At 39.8% G+C, this 19,227-nt stretch overlaps 1 protein-coding gene across 5 annotated transcripts in view; it reads right to left on the bottom strand.

The window, feature by feature from the left end:
* Nucleotides 1–19,227, bottom strand: part of EPS8 (EGFR pathway substrate 8, signaling adaptor) — a 136,836-nt gene that overhangs the window by 94,018 nt on the left and 23,591 nt on the right. For 3 of the 5 annotated variants that reach the window (XM_061444657.1, XM_061444664.1, XM_061444658.1), the window contains exon 2: nucleotides 7,700–7,837. The gene's annotated coding sequence lies outside the window, so the exon portion shown is untranslated. Of the gene's footprint in view, nucleotides 1–1,871; nucleotides 1,969–7,198; nucleotides 7,337–7,699; nucleotides 7,838–19,227 lie in introns of those variants that run through there. The other 2 variants (XM_061444660.1, XM_061444659.1) reach the window with 2 other exon arrangements.

Raw genomic sequence — 19,227 nt, 5'->3', positions numbered from 1 at the left:
CCTCCTGCCAAATCCCTCCATTAAGATTCAACTTGTGAAGCCTGAAAAGTGGATATCGGAACACAGCAGTTTTCAGAGGTCTGAGTGCTCCCAGTAAAGAGGGACACATTTTCTATGGGTCTGCAGAGCCAGGCTTTTCATATGCTCACTGGTGTGCAGCTTTTCTTGCTTGTTAGGTTAAACAGTGAAGGACCAAATACTCTATACCTGCAGCTAATTTACAGATACTGCATGTTTATAATCCAAAGTCCCAAGTGGGAGTTCAAATGAGTGACAGATCTTAATAAGTGTATTTTAACTCTATCAAGTATTTTAAAGGAAGATAACAAGATACTGCCAGCTATTAAGCAATGACATTTCCCTGCTAAGTTCCCTGATTAAACACATGCAGGAAAAACAATGCACTCTACAGGAAAAAAAAGAGCATGTATTGACTCCTTCTGTCAGCCATATTTTCTTAACATAAGCCAACATCAATCAACCTCCTCACTCAAAGTGCAAATCTCACCATCTCCATGTGGAATATGTTAATAATTCTCCATTAAAAAAAAAAAAAGGAAAGAAAACACCCACAAAAAACATCTGTGTTTATCAGGTACAAAGCAGTTAACAGGCTCCGGCTCCGATATACACAGTGCTGCTTTCTATATGCTACAGAAAGGGTAAGAGGTTCTTCTCTTACCACATAGCAACTTCATTTCAAAGACACTGTAGTAGCTTTGACTGACATAAAATGCAAGCTCACAAAGCCAGTCGGGGTGTTCTGATTTGTTAGGGTCTGGTCGGTTTGGTTGTTGGTTTTTTCTTCCCTTCTCTATACTTCTGCCAGCACTGAATTTAGTGTTAATTAAAGTGCTGGCTTGGCACAGCACTAGAAATACAGCACTCATACAGCTGCACCGCTGAGCAGCAATGCTTGCAGACTGCAACAGCAAATGTGAGACAGAGAAGCTTATAGCAGGGAAATATACAGGTGGACTTCCCCCACTCCATGGGGTCTCTTGCTGCTGAAGGCCATCTGGGCTGCCAAGACAACGTGTATCTGACCACCAACAAAGGGTAACCTCTGTGGTTGAAGAATACAATAGAGCCTAGAAATAAAATATGGCCCTCCTACTACAAGAATCAGAGTTTGCAAAGGAGGCTGCACCACTGTTCTGATCCTCCAAGGACAGTTTTCTTTCCTGAAGTGGAATGATGTAATGAAAATGACATACTTGGTTAAACATGCAGTACTCTGATGAATAAGCTTCTAGTGGTAGGAAATGCTTTTCCACAGAGCTATACACACATCCCAGCACAAGCCAAGTCCTCCCACAAAAGTCTTGGTGAGGAACTAACTGACGAGAAGGAAAACAGGAGATGTTACCTGTGGATAAGGCCAACAGACTGCAGGCCATAAATCAACTGATTTCCATACTCAGTACACAATTGATGGAGAATATTACGGACCAAAGTTTCACATGAAATTATGAGAACAATTAATGCAGTCAGCAAATGACCATTTGTTGTTCTCAAAAGTTGTCTTACATGCAGCTTGCAAAACAGCCTCAGCAGATACTACCTACTACCTCATATGAAAGCAATGTGAGGCTATTACAAATGAAAATAAGAAATTATGCCCATGTATACTGGGGGGGGGGATGTTGTCTCCTTTTGCTGATTTGAATAAGCTATGTCATTTCCTCTTCAGCTCACCCTCTGAAGAGTATTAATGTGACCCAGTACTACAATCAAAAACAATGTAAAGATCTGGTGATGAGGTTCATCAAAAGGTCATGATTAAAAAGCAAGCAGCAAGCACTGCATATAGTTTCTACAAAGCTTACTGCAGGTCATCTCCTAATGTCAGTCTACATCCAAGCACCTACCTGCACATCAGTGCATAAGTACTGCTTGTAGCCACTTTGCTCTCCTCTCAAAGCTAAAATCATGGCTCTATAAATGAAACTTCAAGAGTATCCCAGAGCCCATCCAAGCACACTTTGGTGGGGCTTTTATCCCTTTCTTTTCGGCAAACAGCACCCAGATACTGCTCTGGTGCAATCAGCTCTCCTGACAATGTGAGACTCACACTTTAAAGAGCCCACTGACAGATGGATTCAATTTAAAGTATGACTATGAACAGCTGCTGTTGATCACTGCCTTGTAAAGCGAACTCATTCATCACAAAATATTTCAAAAGGCTGAACTTAATGGAACAAATGAATGTGAAAAAGTACAGGAGGTGTAGGGTTAGCGCTGGAGAATGTGTCAGATATAAAAAGCACAGTTACGGTACTGCTATTAATTTATTCCTGTAAATGCTGGCTCCACTCTATTAGCAGCATTCTCCAGATTCTCAAAAATCCAGGAGGGGAGCCTGAATGAGAAGATGTAATTAAATACTCCTTAGTGAAGGTGATTTTAACTAAGTGAGCCTCTGATGGGACCTGACAACAAGTTCAAATTGTGCTGGGGAAATCTTCAAGATGACAAGCCCTGAAAAAAAAAAATGCTGGAGGGAGAGGAGGTTATTTCTGAAGGTGCTCTTCCGAAGCAAGAAGTCCCATCAGCCATGCAAGGGGGCCAGGCATTCTGCCTTCACACCTTCTCTGTAAGTACTGTGAGAGGCTTTGCTGATTTTAAAACGTTTTCATCTTCCTCTTTGATCCTTCAGTATGGCTGCAGTCAAGAGCAAAGCAACCTTCAAAGTACAAATGAAGCCACCAATTACAATGGTCTCTGAAGAGATGGGGAGCTGACACACAACTGAGTAATTCACACTTTCTTTGTTTGTTTGTTTTTTAAAGTTCAGGAATTATACAGAAAAAGTAGATATTTCAGACTTCACTGTATTTGTCATGGCCACTAGCTCATCTCTGAATGACTCAGTTTTCCCCAGAGTGCTTCCTACAAATTATGAAGGGGCAGCTTCACAGACACAGGGAACAAGGATAATAGGTGGAGAAGAGAATTTTCCGTGAGCTGCCTCATGTGGTAATTCACTCTTGCCAGCACTTGCTAGGGCTCTCTAACAAGGGGAGAGAACAATGTTTCCAAGACTTTCTTGAAGGCACTTCTTTATCTAGAAGTGGTATTTATTCAGACAACCATAACATCCAACTATAACTGTACCAGTGCTACTTCATGGAAAAAGCATGCAAACCTCATGTAGAATATTCATATGTATATTCTAATTTTCACACACTTTCTTATCAATATATAGTTATGACACCAGATTTTCCTATCTTAGTATGAAAAACACTCATCTATTTTGAGCTGCAGTAAATTTAATAATAATTTGTTTATTGATAAACGGAGAATAAAAAGAAATAATAAGCCACACAGGGTCTCCCCGTTTTTTTTCTCAGCGTAGCAAATGTAATCATCACAGTGGCAGGAAAAAAGGAAAAAAAGAAAGGTCACTCAGATAATAGCATTTCCCTCTTTCCTTCTGCAGAGTACCTTTTTCAGTCTACTTCTCTACCTACTCCAGCCCAGGAAAGAAGACAAAGCTCAGGTGTCATAACCTTCTGCAAATAAAGTGTATCGACTATCCTGCATTTCCCCTTCTATGCAATGGAAAAAAGATACTACTTTGCCACCACCCAGTCTCCTGCTACCTGGTATGAAAGCAATGTGAGGCAGAAATTAGTAGATTAACATCACGTCAACAACTAGCTGTAAGACAACAGTTTTGTTGTTTAACTCATTTTGGGGAGCAGCCGACCATTGCTAGATATGCGCTCTGATGCGGGAGTGAAAAGCAGCGCTGTTTTAGATGCAGGAACCGAGGCACGTGCACACTACTGCTCACACACCCTCAGTAAAGGTTATTCATCACCACAGCAACCTCTCAAAACAAAGGTGGAAGCCAATTCAAACAGCCCTTATGACAGAGGATGAAGGGTGCTCTCTGCATACACCATACAGGGGGCTTTTCTCCTTGGGTTTGGTTTTCTGTCACTGGATGTCATTTACTGATTTGATTTTCAGCAGCCAGCATGCAGAGAACAGCCGTACTTATATATTAAACGTAAAATTCTTCTATAGGCCCAGTTAAAAGGGCAGAGAACGCACTGATACACAGTTCCTTCTTGCCACGTGGCTGAGCAAATGCCATACTCTTACACATACCCACATACCTTCCTTGTAGGTTCCCCTATCTAATAGCTGCTGTAAAATAAACACCCCACCTAAACTCAAGAAATAGCCCAACCTGTTTAACTACCACTTCTCCCTCCTTCTCCCCTCATCACTCTTTTTCTTCACATCCTCTTTCACTCTGTGGGAGCTTAATGATATTAGATACAGTAAGACAATAAAATAACTGTAAACTCAGCACAAACAAAAAGCAGAATGTCTCTTCTCTCCCCAAATCTGGAAAAAGCAAACCCCAGTGCTTCCCCAAGTGATGGGAAGACAGAGATTATGACCATTTCTAAACCTTTTCAACTACAAGTCAGAAGGAAAAACCACTATCTGTAATGACAAGCTGTCAACACTCGTCGAGCATCGTGGCTCTCATTTGTGACACTGATCCTTTGCCTGCAGAGCAGGGCACATGGGCATCAACAGCCACACTGCATGCAATGACAAAACTCAAAAGCCCACATCTTCCTATTTCTTCAAAAGCAAATCCCCCACCTGAGCAGCCAGGTCTTGATGCGAGAATGCCCTCCCTATCTTCAGGATTTAAAAGATAGGGTAAACATATGTTCTGAAATACAGGATTAAAGGTTCCTAGGAATTTCATTTTGTAAACAGAAAACACAGGTGACCGGAGCAGATAACACAAAGCCTCAAAAGTTACTTTCATTTACAATCGACAAGAAGGTAAATTTTTCTGTAAGGAAACCACAAGAAATACCCACCTAGCTTCAGTGATTCCACAGATCTAAGCAAAATGTATGCCAACAGAAGAGTGGTTTGATTTATACCAACTACATAGACTAACGTTATTCTTAAGTTTCAAAATAATCATTGATAGCTGACCATTAACCATTTGCAGGCTTATGATGGCCTTCAATTTCTGTCAGTGTGCTTCAGCATCCCAGCAACACAAACCAACAGCTGGGGCAGGAGGTTCATTTACCCCATTCTGCAATATTTGTAGTAGCCAATCACTTTGGTTTAATACTGCTCTGACACCAAAAGACGCCTATAGTTAAGAAAAAATCAGAAATGAAAAAAAAAAGCAAAACAGAGAGAAAATTCAGGTTACAGATAAAAATTTAAACTGCACTTTCAAAAGAGCACACTGCACTTGCAGCTAGCAAGAGGCAATAAAGTGGGATTGAAAGCAAAGTGCTAAATGCTATCTAACCCCATGAGCAGGACACTCTTCATGAACACTGAACTTGAAGCTCTGTGCTCTATTAATACAGTGCTCTCAGAAACAGAAAAAACCAAACCTTCATTTGAGCTCACACATATTAAGTACAGCCATAGGCAAAGCCATCAAACTGGATGTACTCATAGCACAAGGTGATGTATGTCATGGTGTAATCAGTACTTGATGTGATAAGCAGGCATTGGATGACTCAATCTTTATTTGTGCAGCTAATTTTCAATGCACCTCCCTGATGATCCTGGGTTTTGAAGGAAGTCTTTTCACTTGGAAATGCTTTCCCACCCACACTACAGGGCGGCAAAGGTTTTTACCTTTTCCTCCATGCTGGCATTCAAGCTTGCTGTCAGACTGGGATCACAGATATGAGAGCAGCTAGTCTTAAATTTGGGAACTCCCTGACCAAGACACAGACATGCTTCCACTGTAAGAGAATAATCTTTATCTACATTAAATTATTAGGCTTATAGAAAATCTGTGGACTCTTAACTTCTCACAACTGAAAACTTAGTGGAAAAAAAAAAAGTGCACCTACCCAAGTGGTAACGATTTTAAATAAGAAACATTGCTCTGGTTACTCCTTTGCTTTCGCTATTTCTGTACACTAAGAAAATAAATTGCAACAATTTTAAAACCTTTCTTCTCCAAAGATGCTGGAGTTAGCACTAAAGTTGATACACAATTTAAGCACTGGGGTTTCAGAGTTCTTGAGCAGTGTAAAGGAATTGCATCTACCTTCAGTGGTTCCCAAGATAGCAGCTGGTATGCCTGAACTGAAGCAGGAAAAGCGGCAGTAATGAGAATGAGGGGAACTTAAGGACAGGTACCTTCCAACTTACAAAAAACCCATGGATACTTGACAATAGCACCAAATTTGTTTTTCCAAACTTTCCGTTAATTAAAACCTCTTGGTTTAGCTTGGTTTAATACACTCTGGACCTTGAAATAATGTTCCTTGCTCTGCCTTTGCCTCCTCCAGCATAAAGCCAGACTTACCCTCATAATTTTTAGGCCCAAGTAATTTTCCAACTCTGCTGACGTAAAACTCAGTACGGCACTGATCTCTAGGCATTTGTCCAAATATTCCAATGAGCACTCTTAACAACGTGGTAAGAACCCGAAAGAGTCAGACCGGAGCCCAGGAAGTGTAGTGCCCATTCCACACCCATCCCTACAGGGGACTCCTTCTACCTTCTTAAGAAGATAACTTAAAGTGGTTTTGCTTGAAGCACCAAACTTCAACTCTGATATTCACAGGAAAATTCAGTATGTGATGCTGAGCTGTATCTATGCTTTAATGGGAGTCTATCCATGTACAGATAGGCCACTTCACGCAGATTTCACAAAGATGTTTAAATGATTAACAACAGCTAAGAGCACATATGTTGCTTTTAACAACGAACGTGTGCTTTCCAGACCAGGCTACAGCTCATCAATAATTCCTTGGTGCAACACTCCCAGGAAGACAGCAGTCAGGCCAGCATGACAGAGACTTAAATAAAGCAGGGTGTTACAAGGTGCAAGGCAGCACTCCACACATTTGCTGTCAAAGAATCACAGCGTTTCAGCTGCTGGAAGAAGCAGATTGCCATTGTTCTAACAAAGAAAAAAAAAAAAAAACCCTCACAGATGGAAGAAACTGACTGGAAACCACCTTCAAAATAAGAAAAAAAAAAAAATCGATAACTATTATCTTTTGCAGAGAGGGTATGTCTGGTATTTAACTGAAGACAGGACCATGCTTCAGAGGTCAAAACAAGCACACTCTTTACAAAGCATCTTCAAGAGGAAGCTGGGGATGAAGTTTGTGCACAGCCACCGAGAGATTTAAACAGGAAGGAAAAAAGAAGAAAACCATGCACTTACATAACAGGCTTTGGGGAGTTTCATTTTCTATTCAGCTGGAAAGGGAGTGAACAAGCATGCGTGCACTAACACACACATTTTTAATCATCCTCATGCTGAGAGCAGCCAGTCACTACTTCTGTTATCAGAGCCCCACAGCTTGTATTTCCAGGCTATGAAGCACTAAGTCAAAGGTTATAAAACCTCCTCTGATTAAAAAATCATGGCTGATATTGTCTAGTACAACACACCAATTGCTACGGATTTGAAGTTTGGTCTCACCAGGAAGTTACTCATTCAGAAGAGGGAGGGGAAAAAATAATCCATAAATATACAAACAAATAGCAAGGATTTCCTAAGATTAGCTGGTAACCTGGACTGCTCTCATTTTTAATAAGCTTGTCAGTTACCCTATGGGAAAAACAAGCAAGGCAGGCGAACCTTTACATCCAGAAATATACAGTTTGCGACAAGGTGCCAGTTGTTACAGAGAGAGAGAACCTGCACTTATGTGCAACTCACCAGTAACTGCTTGTGCGAATGCCACGTGCCTGGGATTAAAACCCTGGGTAGATGCTGTCCCTGCCACTGCTTGATTCAGATCAAATGGCTGGCATCTCTCCAGTCACTCAGAAGGCAGTTGCCCAACAGGACAAATCACTGAAAAAAAATAAACAGGTTCAGCTTTGTATAATGTGCAGTGGAATTACAATCGGTTAGACTTGCTAAGCGCTGACTTCTTAAAATGAGATTTCCCTTATTGTATGAGAGCGAGAAGTACGTTTCTGATTCGAGCCCATCTCCTACTGTCCAACATGAACTTTCTAAATACCAGTAATACAAAACAAGAACTCCTCTAACAAGGTAACAAGAATCTCATAGTCAGCATACCTGGACAACCTCCACCCTAAACCCTGCTTTCAAGCACAGGCTTCAGGGTTGGGTGAGGAGGTTACAAAACCATGGACCTGACAGGACCACCAGAACTTAGAAGGCTGCAAACCCAAAGGGAATGAGAGTGTTAACACATTCGAAACACATTTTGCAAAAGCTTGGTCACGCATAAGGATGGACGTATTGGTGAGAGTGAAGCCCCTTCCTCACCTCACTGGGGCTGGAGCCCATGGGGTTCTTGGGGAGAAGGATGAAGGAAAGGAAGAGTAAGGTGAAAACCAAGAGGAGAGGCAGAGGAATGAGACAGCAAATGCTGTCATTTTTAGATTTATTTACTTATTTATTTACTGGTCACAGCTAAAGTAATCTCGATTTTCCCATTTTCTCCTCAATTTTTTTGCCACCTCTCAATTTTGAATCTGACAATATTAAGAGTTCAGACAAGCTTAGTCCTTTTCTACTTCATTTCTTTAGTTATACCCAACAATTTGTTCTAACCTGGATGAACCTACAAGTCACTCTCAGCTTCCTAGCTGCACCATCCAAGGTCCTGACCAGTCCTTCAAATTTTGCCAAACCTGCCCTGTTTACAACTGCATTTTTTCATGAGTTACTCTTTAGGACATCACTTTGACATTAATCCAATTCAGTGACTTTTACAAGAGATTCCATTCCCCCTCCCTCACAGGGCCAGCCCTGCAGTGATGTTTTCCATTTTATGAGAAGTCCAGTAAAAAATAATTAAAAAGTACAGATTGATTTGATATAGCAACAGAACTAGGAAGAAGCAATACCAAGTCAATCAGTAACAGGGCAAGTTGTAATAGGTCAATTCAGTCAAACTGAATTGATCCAGTAGTTGCATATTAGAAGGTAGCATATTGAGCTAATTTACATACTGAACCTTATCAAGTTGCTTACTAATATAACCAAATTATAGAGGTGGTTTATCTGTTAATCACATAGTTCTGTCCAAAAAAAAAAAAAAAAAAAAAAGAAAAAAAAAGTATTTTAAGGAGAGATAGGCAATTATTAATGGTTTGCTGATCAGGAAACCCATGTTGAAGAAAGGACAATACATAGGCGCAACACTGTAAGGTACCATGAGCTGCCTTCCATCCATACCTCATTTCCCAGCCACAAGGCCCAGCCTTTCCCAGCTCACGGGCCTTAGGCAAGACCCTCTACCTCTCCATGCTCATTTTCTCCCTTGGAAACATAGATAAAGGTTACAGTGTTCTTAATAAAGTAAGAGTGCAAACGATGAGGAGCACTCTAACAGCCAGGTATAGTTAGCAGCCCATCCAGTGCTTGCCAGTCCTCTTGGGCACTGTGAGAAGGTTGCCACTGATTTCAGAGGAACCAAGGTCAACCACTGAAAAAGCAACAGAACAAAAAAGCCTTCAGGAGTAATCACAGTGAGACCTTTTTGTGTAAGTCTCTCTCTTAAAAGGGCAAGGGGGCAGACACAGTTACCTGAGGATATACCAAAGTGGAAAAAGTTAACACTAAGTAAGGCAGGGTCTTCCACAAAGCTCTGAGACAAGAACAGGCTTGGCTTCATACATATTGGCTTCCTATATATTGGCTTCATACATATGTATAAACACATACATATGTATACGTATGTACATTAAAAAAGTGGACAGACGACACCTCTTTTCTTTCCTAATAGTAATTTGTGATCTCAGTATCTTCTCAGCAGTATAGAAGAATTAACTAATTCTGATAAGAAAGTACAAAACACACCAGCATTTCACTGTTTCCAAGCTTCTTATCTCCAAAATTTGCATCAGGTTTGGGGATTCCCATCTGAAAGCCCGTGTGAAACAGAAAAGGAAAAAACAGATTTCACTGCTGAGCCTCAGAGCTCCTCCTCACGAATGTGATTTTACTGTCTGCAGCCATGGACATGAACACGGTTAATGAATAATGACTGTGCAAACAAAATATCAGACAATGACAGGAGGGGGAGGGAAGGATGAAATAACTGTGTGGGTGGCTTGCATTGGATTTGGCATCAATTACAAAAATTTATGCCCTTTTAATTGTAGGAAAAAGGCTTTGCTAGAAAGATAAGACAGGACAATAAAACACTTTAGTCTCCGGATTTAAATGTATGGAAATGGAAAGTTTCAAGGTTAGGGTTTTCATTATGTTTTCTTTCTGTAACAAAAAATTTAGCTCTTTCTCAAAAATTACACCTGACTCTGTGCGTAAACCTTCAGCTCGTTTCAAAGCTGCTACAGCAGAGATTTGTTCTGCTTTTATCACTCTCTGGGAATATTACTACAAGTAGGACTGCCTCCTACAAGGTACAAGGTATTTTTCATTTCCCTTCTAGTAAGAGCCCAAGTAAGTAGGAGTTACAGCCACTCGAAGAATCAGTCCAACAACCTATCAACATCACTTAAGATCCTCCCCTGATTGGTTCCATTGAATATATTATCAAAAGAGGGCACTAGAGATTGCTCCCTGTTTCATTCAGGCTGCACAGTGCATGTTTCTTTCCCTGGTCTTATTTGTAATTCCAGCAGCTCATGCCAGATTCTCACATGTGCAAAATGCCTAATATAAGCACGTGAAAAGCATTGTCCTCTGTAATCCTTTAGTAACCCAGAGTAGCTCTATAATATCCTTTAAAAAAATAGTAATAAAATAAAATGGAAAAGGATATCTCTCTACAACACTCACAAACAATTCCTCAGCTACCCAATACAGAAAAACCATTCACAGCTCCGGATGTTTTACTGCCACTCTGTACTTCTACAGCTCTTTTTCTGTAACACCAACAATCACACAACCCATATTTACATGATCATTTCTACAATGAGCTATAACCACTTCTGCATAAGTGCTATTTTATAAACAATGTTTTTACTACCCTAAAATTTATAATCACCATTTCTATTATTCAGTATCTTTCATCAACAGATCTCAAACAGTGTTTAGATTTAATCATATTGCCCAACTACCTCTGCAGATGTGTCTTACAAAGTGAAAGCACAATTATACAAGGCAGAATTTATCCAGGAAATAGGAACTGCGATACTTAATCTTGCCTAAATAACAGAGAGATAATTTAAAGTAAGGTATCTACAAAGTACAGTGTCCATGCCAAGAGACTGTTGGTATTAGTTTTGCAAAGAGGGGACAGAATGTTCTCTTCCAAAGCACCACAAAACAAACTTCCTGAACCAATGTGAGTTTTCTTTTTGCTTGTATTTAATCCAAGTCAGTGAAGCCTGGCCAGATTTACTTAATAAGGAGAAAAAAAAAAAACACTTACAATTAATTTGGCATAGCCTTGTCTTGAAAAAGCACAGTCACACCCTCGAAAGTGAGTGGAACCTGCCACCTGAACAAACCTAGAGCCACTGCTGCTCTGTGAAATCAATAATAATAGCTTGGAATGGGTTTTTTGAAGGGGTTTTTGTCCCCCCTTTTTTTAATGCTACTATCTTGATGCACATCAGCAGGGTTTGAAAATGTGCAGGTAAGAGTTGCAGCATGTTGAGATGGTAAAGAAGCACAGAAAAAAGAACTTGAAGTCATGAAATACCAGTTTAGTTAACATAATGTTTTGCTCCTAAATCAGTCATATTTGTCTTATAGCCAAAAAAGGCAGAAAGTACAAACAAAATCCCAAACAGGGAAGAAAAAAAAAAACAAACCTAAACCAACAAAAAAAGCCAAACCTCATAACCAAATAAACCAAAAACCAACAAAAACCCCATTCAAATGAACTAACAAAAAAACCCAAGCAACTTCAGCTCAGCTTCTATTGCCTTTCAGGAGCTGATGGGTAAATCCGCAGGGAAAAGCATCTTTGCCAGACAAAATGCAGGAAAGCGTTACTGGTTAGGTCAAAAGAGGCAACATATCGGTTAGTGTCATGCTTCTGTAAGCACTGTACAGAAATCATAATGGATTTAAAAAAATTATATACACCCTCTACCCTACATGAGGACACTGAGCCTCCAAAAAAAACACTGATATGTAACTGTACAACAGATCTGTTTATATGTACATCTGTGAAGCTTTCTTGGCTATCAGAAATCCTCATTTCACAAACCATGCGATGCAAAGCTACTTCCAGAACCACTAGAAATAGAGTTTCCACCACAGATGTACCAGAGGCATAGCTGTCATATTTGCCATACAAAAGCCCATCTCTTCTCACAGTGTCATGGTCTAAAATGTTGCATCATTTCACTTGAAACTGGAAGAATGCCAAAACAGATGGAAACCTCCACACAACTTGTATACAAGTCAGATATTTCTTAAGAAGATGATATTCAACAATACCACTTAAAAATGCTGCACTACAATCCCATTGTAGAAGAGTCATCCCAAATAAACCAACAAAATACCCCCCAGAACTGGGAAAGATATTTAAAAACAAACAAAAATCCCCAAAACAAAACAGCCACTGTTCTCATCCTCAACTTCTGGCAGGGTGTACAATGAAATCTCACCTACTTTTATGTTCGTCCTGCTACAATATTTAGGTTTCAAGCTCTGCAAGGATCAGGTTTATTCACTGGAAAACGAATCAGTACCATTTTTATTTTGCAATAGGAAACAAATTATATTAGTCTCAGGTTTTAAAAAAGTTGTTTTCATATATTCAACTTGGATCCAACTTCTAAACCCGAGTGCATAAATGTTACACTGGCAAATATGCATAAACCCTCAGTCTCCCTGCCAGAGGCATATTCTGATAGCATTCCTAAAATTATGCTTTTTTAAATTAAAGTGAGATTATTAACAAAAGAGACTCACATGGTTAAGTTTCTGCCTTTCTTAAGTCAGTTGGTCTTACATTTCAACTGACCCCAGATTTCTCATTAGCACTACAGAATACAAACCTATCTCTTCAGATACATGCATGCAGTAAGCAAACAAAACTGAGAGCAGCATATTATTCAGGAATATTAGATTATGGTCTTCAAGTACCATTACAGACTTTAAGAGGATGCACATAGAGAGTATCGCAGTGGGGAACAGACACATGGATTTTAGCGGCTCAAATTCCCCACCTACCCCCACAACGGGAGATAAGATTGTGAATACCCTTAAAAACTGCATCAACTCTCAGGCCGTTGACAAGGACTGATGTAGCTTAAAAGATGTGTGGGAAGCATCACATATGGTACTGGAAAAAGCAGTAAGAAAAATAATCTGTTTTTCGGAAAGGAGCAGTGGGGCACAAGAAGGGGAAGGTGTTTTTCTATTTGCTCCAAAGGCTGCTCACAACAGAGCTGCTCAGTCCTTGATTCCCAGACTTACCACATCAGGTATGACATGAAGAGCATTTTAATATCCATTCCCAGCTACTACCTTGTGGCAAAAGCACCCATCATCTCCCTGTTCACCATGTAGGTAGTTTGCATTCCCCCTGCACCACCAAAAGACTTAGTTTATTTCATTTTCTTTCATCCTACTATTCCCTTAGAAAGGGAAGTCATTTGCTACAGGTGCTCAGAGCAGCAGACACTAGACTGTGACAAGTACTGTGCTGGTTCTTCTAGCTGACCTTTTTTTTTCTCAATTTTCCTGTTTAACAACAGGAAAAGAACTCCAGATGACATTCCTTGGAAATACAGAAACAAAGAGGATATGCACAGGCTAGGGTAAAACAACATCCATCCTTTGCATATCTCAGCACTAGAGCCTACCAAAACGTCCACTGTCCTCAGCAGCAAAGAAAGTGAACTTTCCCAGCTGATTGCTATCAGGTCCTTCCTCTACTAACCCTCTTGTAAAATGAGAGCTGAAGTAATCCAGGCAACTGTCCCACTGTAGCCTGACAAGTCAGGTTCCTCTTATTATTTCAGAAAGGCAAAGCACACCACACAAAATTCCCAGGATTTATATTGAAATATAACAAATAAACATGGCTATAAAATTTTCTGATCTTTCCTTGTGTAATTCCATTATAGCCATTTGTCATGTCAGAGTTCCAGAGAAGTGGAGGAAGAAAGCCAGAAAAAAGGGAATCTCTTTGGAAGAAGGATGAGGAAGCAGCGTGAATGAATAGTCAGTAACTGGAGGGATAAGAAGAAAACTCGTGGTCAGAAGGTGAATAACTGAACATTTGATTGCCTGTTATAAATATAAAACTGTACAGTTATTAATCCTTCCTCAACCTAATCCTCCCTAACTCTGTTATCACGCTGCAAAACTGTGTCATCACGAAAATCTTAAACCACTGATACGCGGATTGACTCCACAATCCATGAGAGTTGTAAAGCAGGTATGCTTTATTCAGCGCTGAGGCGCAGTTGCTCCTCCAAAAGCATGCGCACCCCCCTCTGCCACTCAGTTCATTTATATAACATATAATGATTACTTCAACATGAGATTGCTTCATGCTTAATACATATGCAAAACCTATTCCCGTCTAGTATTATAATTAGTTTTCTGGCATTCGTCCCATTGGTGCACCTGCACAGTGCCTCCTGGTGGTGGTCGTTAGGGGGTCGTGAGGATGAAGGCCTTTAGTTCCTCTTCATCACCACGAGTAACCTCTTGCTTTCATGAAGACTCAATAAGGTTTCAACTCCTATCCAAACCTTAGGTTCGGCACAAGCCGGTTTTATGTATCTTAAAGCAGAAACTTGTCAAGTTTGCAAATTGTGTTACTCTGGCTATCTTTTGTTCCTTTTCTTTCTAAAGATACTATTTGAACATGAATGTCTTAAATGTTAAGCTATGAATCTTATCTACTACAATTCTGCCTAGCAGCTGTAACTCCTACAATTCTGCTTCACCATTCTAGCAACTTTGACTCCTACGGCTCTGCTTCACCAAGCACAGTGACTGCTTAAGCAAGCAGGCACAATGTTGATCCTTTATTTCCCGGTATCACCACGACACCTGTTTATCAAAGAAAGCACAAAAATCACACAGCCTCTTGAAATCACTTCTACAAAGAAAAGCACTAGAGGTTTCCACACCAACGTACCTACAAAATTCCACCACATTACAGCGACTATGGTAATAAATGTTATTTTAAGCACAGCCTGTAGCAATAAATCAGTTTTAGTGCCAATAATTTTCTCTTTGTAGCTAAGAGGCAAGAGGAGATTCCCCATCATGATGCAATCAGAAGTTGCTTCCAAGCTATATCAAAACTTGGATTCATGAACTTTTTATCTCAAGAGAATAGACACAGCCTCTGCAACACCTAAAACTGCTATCAAGCTAATAATTTTTTCCACACTCAGACACATCAAGTTACATTGATTTATACTCAATAACAAAACCAGATACTCTTCATTATTACATGCTATACTTTCCCTGGGAATCACAGGCACAGTATCAACATATCTGGACATCACAATTTTCAGTTCATCTCCACATTTTCTCAAACACCATTTCTTACCTATGCCTTTACATTTATCCCTAATTAGAATTGCTCATCTAGTACACTGGGGTCACAGTATTGCTCATAAGTGATGTTTTCCTGTCTCTTCTGATATTGCCGATCAACATAATAAAAACATCTGCTCAAAGCAACCTGTTATGCAGCTCAGCAGCTAATGACCTTTTTTCTTCTACTCCATCAGTGGTACTGACCACAGTCTTTGAACTCATTACTACTTTCTGTATAACCTCTACTTCATGAATTAACAGTTTATCAGAATTAAATATGTTTCATTCTATAGCATTTCAAGTTAAATCATCCTAAAAATCAATGCAACTACAAAAAAAAAAAAAAAAAGGGTTTGTAATAGCTGTTATTAGTTTAGTAATGCAGCTGGGAGACAGTAAACCTGTTTTCAGGCCAACTCTCAGGCCTAAAGAAGTAAGTGATGTGTTACTTTGTCCAAAGAAGAAACAGGGACCTAATAGTCTGCTTAGTCTGCAACAAGGACTAGGTGGCAATTTTCTTGGGGCTACTCTATTCCTTCAAAAGAATCTGCAAATCTCCCAATAGAGCATAACTAAAAAAAATAGAGATTCAAACTACAAAACATAATTTTATAGTATTTGTCGCTACCACTTTACTTGTTCTATTGTTAGTTCCCATTGCACTAGTAGACAACCACCAGAAGCAATCCAGACTGGAGCAAGACTCTGGGCAGGACAGAGCTACTCTGAAAGGCATGAATTTTTTGAGACCTTGGGTTAAATAGTCTCTTCAAATCCTACATAAGAACAACAAATATGATGGCTCCTTTGCTGTAAGACAAGGTCCCCTAGCTCCATTTCCTGTAGGTGATGATTGGTACCAATAATTGCCAAGTACCACCATGTTCTACAATGGACAACTACAAAATAAGAGTCCTTAAATTAATTTCTACCTAAATACTCCCAAGTCTGAGCTAGGAATCCACAAAACCTACCACTTATCTCTATAAAAGGTTTCTCTTGTTAATGTTTCTATTATTGAGGCATATTGAAAGGTAATGTTTTCAGTAATGTCCTGCAGTAATGCCCATCTAAAAGTTAAGAGAATACAAAAAGGAAATCCCCGTGTTTAAATACCTTCCAAATATTCTATGCATCTCTCTTCCTGCATTTTATAATTTCAGAACAAGAGTGTTTGTCCTTGAGCTGATCCCAGTTTCTTTCTGACTTTCCTGTATCATCTCATCCATGCTTTTATTTGTCTTACTAATAATAACCTGATCCTGCAATGAGGCACATACACATACAGAAGTCTAATTAACATTCATTTTAGACGTCGAGCAGGATTTATATCACAAACAATAAAACAAGCCTAATCCTGGGCTAACTGATCATACACAAAAACAAACACACAAAAAGCTCAACCTCCCTGCAAACTAAGGAAAAAATTGAAAGCCTCAAACACTGTGCTTACATTTATACTATGTCCTGGCTCTGTACTAACCTATCTGTACACCGCTTGTATTTTCGCACTATTTTTCCCTAGCAATTATCATAAAAATACACTAATCTAAAGCAATACAGCTAGACAAATCCAGAACCACACAGCCAGAATAAGGGCATTAAAGATCTACAGGACCAAAAGGGACTTTTGTGCATCCCATCCGAAGCAAAAGACATGAAACCCAGATGAAAGCCAGCCCATTAAGTTTCTTCTTCGGACAAAATAACACATTGCTTTTTGCATCAGACCTGAGAGTTGGCCTGAAAACAGGTTTGCTGCCTCCCAGCTGCATGATAATACCTAACACTTGGTTGCCAATATCAACAAAGTATTTTAATTGTGTTTGGGTTTGTACACCGCATGGAGTCATGTATTATCACTACCATGCTTAATATACTGAAATATAAAATTCCTCTGAACAAACAACTCCTAATCCAATGTTTCACCATTTTAATCTTACAACTGGGGAATAGGATTCTACTGGGGATAATAGTTAAATAAAAGTATAACACTGCTCTACGCATTTAAAATAATGTTTATCACCTTGTTATTTTATGCAGTCAAAACTACTTTTAGGCTTGCAATTCTGGCTATAAAATTTCACATTCATGGTGCTGAATAAAAAAAAAAACCTGGTAAACAAATTCAAGAAAAATGTAGATAAAATAGTGTTTAGGCTGGAAGAGGTTATGCCATATCTTCATATGGAGCAATAAAATCAGGATCAAAATACAAAACTAAAGGTAAGAGGTTGTAATGGAAAACCTGACAACACGGATACCACAAAACACACCTTACACATGTGTATTACCAGGCGTGAAACAGAAGGAGAAAGCTTTTGCTGTTTTCAGAGCACACTTAGTGCAAACCCATGAAGCTCCTATGTACAACACTTTTCTTCCTCACCATCTCTCCCACAGAGCAGAAACCTGGCAGAAACTCTTGGTGCTACTGAAAGCAAGGAAAATGGTGGGGTGCTCAGCAAGCCTCTCAACTTCTGTTATAGCAAAACACACTAAAGCAAAGAAAGACAAAAATTTGGGTAACTCTCCTGGGAAGTTTCTTTTTTTTAGAATATTATAAAAACCAGAGAAGAGAAACATCCCCTTTTAAGCCTACTCAAGAAAGTAACAGTTACCAGCCTAACTGGAAGCTGACCTTTACCAATTGTTTGCAAGAGACATGATGAGGTGTGAAACTCTAGAACCCTCTTGCAGGATGTCAGGAAACCCACTGCATTATTTACATAGCCCAAGCAGTGTTGTTTGTCTTTAACTTCAAAACAATTTGTGCACCCTTATAAGAGTTTAATAATAAATCCACAGTTTCCCTGTTTGCCAGGATGAAATAAAGACTGCGAAAATAAAGGAAGGATGCGCATGGGAAGCACACAGGGAAAAGAGAAACCTTTAGATGCATGAGTACCTCCCATACGAAGACAGGCTGAGAAAGTTAGGGCTGTTTAGCCTGGACAAGAGAAGGCTGCGTGGAGACCTCATAGCAGCCTTCCAGTATCTGAAGGGGGCTTACAAGGATGCTGGAGAGGGACTCTTCATCAGGGACTACAGTGACAGGAAGAGGGGTAACAGGTTCAAACTTCAACAGGGGAAGTTCAGGTTAGATAGAAGGAAGAAGTTCCTTACTGTGAGAGTGGTGAGGCACCAGAACAGGTTACCCAGAGAAGTGGGGAATGCTGCACCCCTGGCGGTGTTCAAAACAGAGCCTTGGTGTTGGACAGAGCCTTGAGTGACATGGTTTAGTGTGAGATATCCCTGCCCATGGCAGGGGGGTTGGAACTTGATGATCTTAAGGTCCTTTCCAGCCCAAACCAGTCTATGATCATACTCTGAAGAAAACAGTTTCATTTCCCAGGAGGCTGAAAACACTCCTGTCAGTGTCATGCCATGCCAAAAAATAAAATCCCAAACATACACCAGCTACTTCAGGTTGCCCACATAGAACACAGACCTATGAAATATATATCAGCGGATTACACCAAGCACACCCTATGCAAAACTTCCTACAAGTTTCTAGGACTTGTTTTAAAGCAAGATGAATGAAGAAATGAGCCAAGGGATGAAGTAAATGACAGCTTGTAATGAGAATGCTTCTACAAGGACGACCAAAGCTAATACTGACTTTCACAGCACTGGAGCATTGAAATCTAATTTAGTTTGAAGAAAAAAGAAATAATAAAATACACTGGTGATGTCTGTTTGTGCACAAATTTTCTTATGAGACGTAAAAAGAAGAGCTATAAAAGGACATTAAATACACCCTCCAGAATCAGAAT

This window comes from Pezoporus flaviventris, unplaced genomic scaffold (assembly GCF_033815535.1).
Source record: "Pezoporus flaviventris isolate CSIRO_AGI_PZ_B2104156 unplaced genomic scaffold, CSIRO_AGI_Pfla_v1 ptg000002l, whole genome shotgun sequence".
NCBI lineage: Eukaryota > Metazoa > Chordata > Aves > Psittaciformes > Psittacidae > Pezoporus > Pezoporus flaviventris.
The sequence above is the reverse complement of the archived record's forward strand: the minus strand, read 5'-3'. Positions and strand labels throughout refer to the sequence as shown.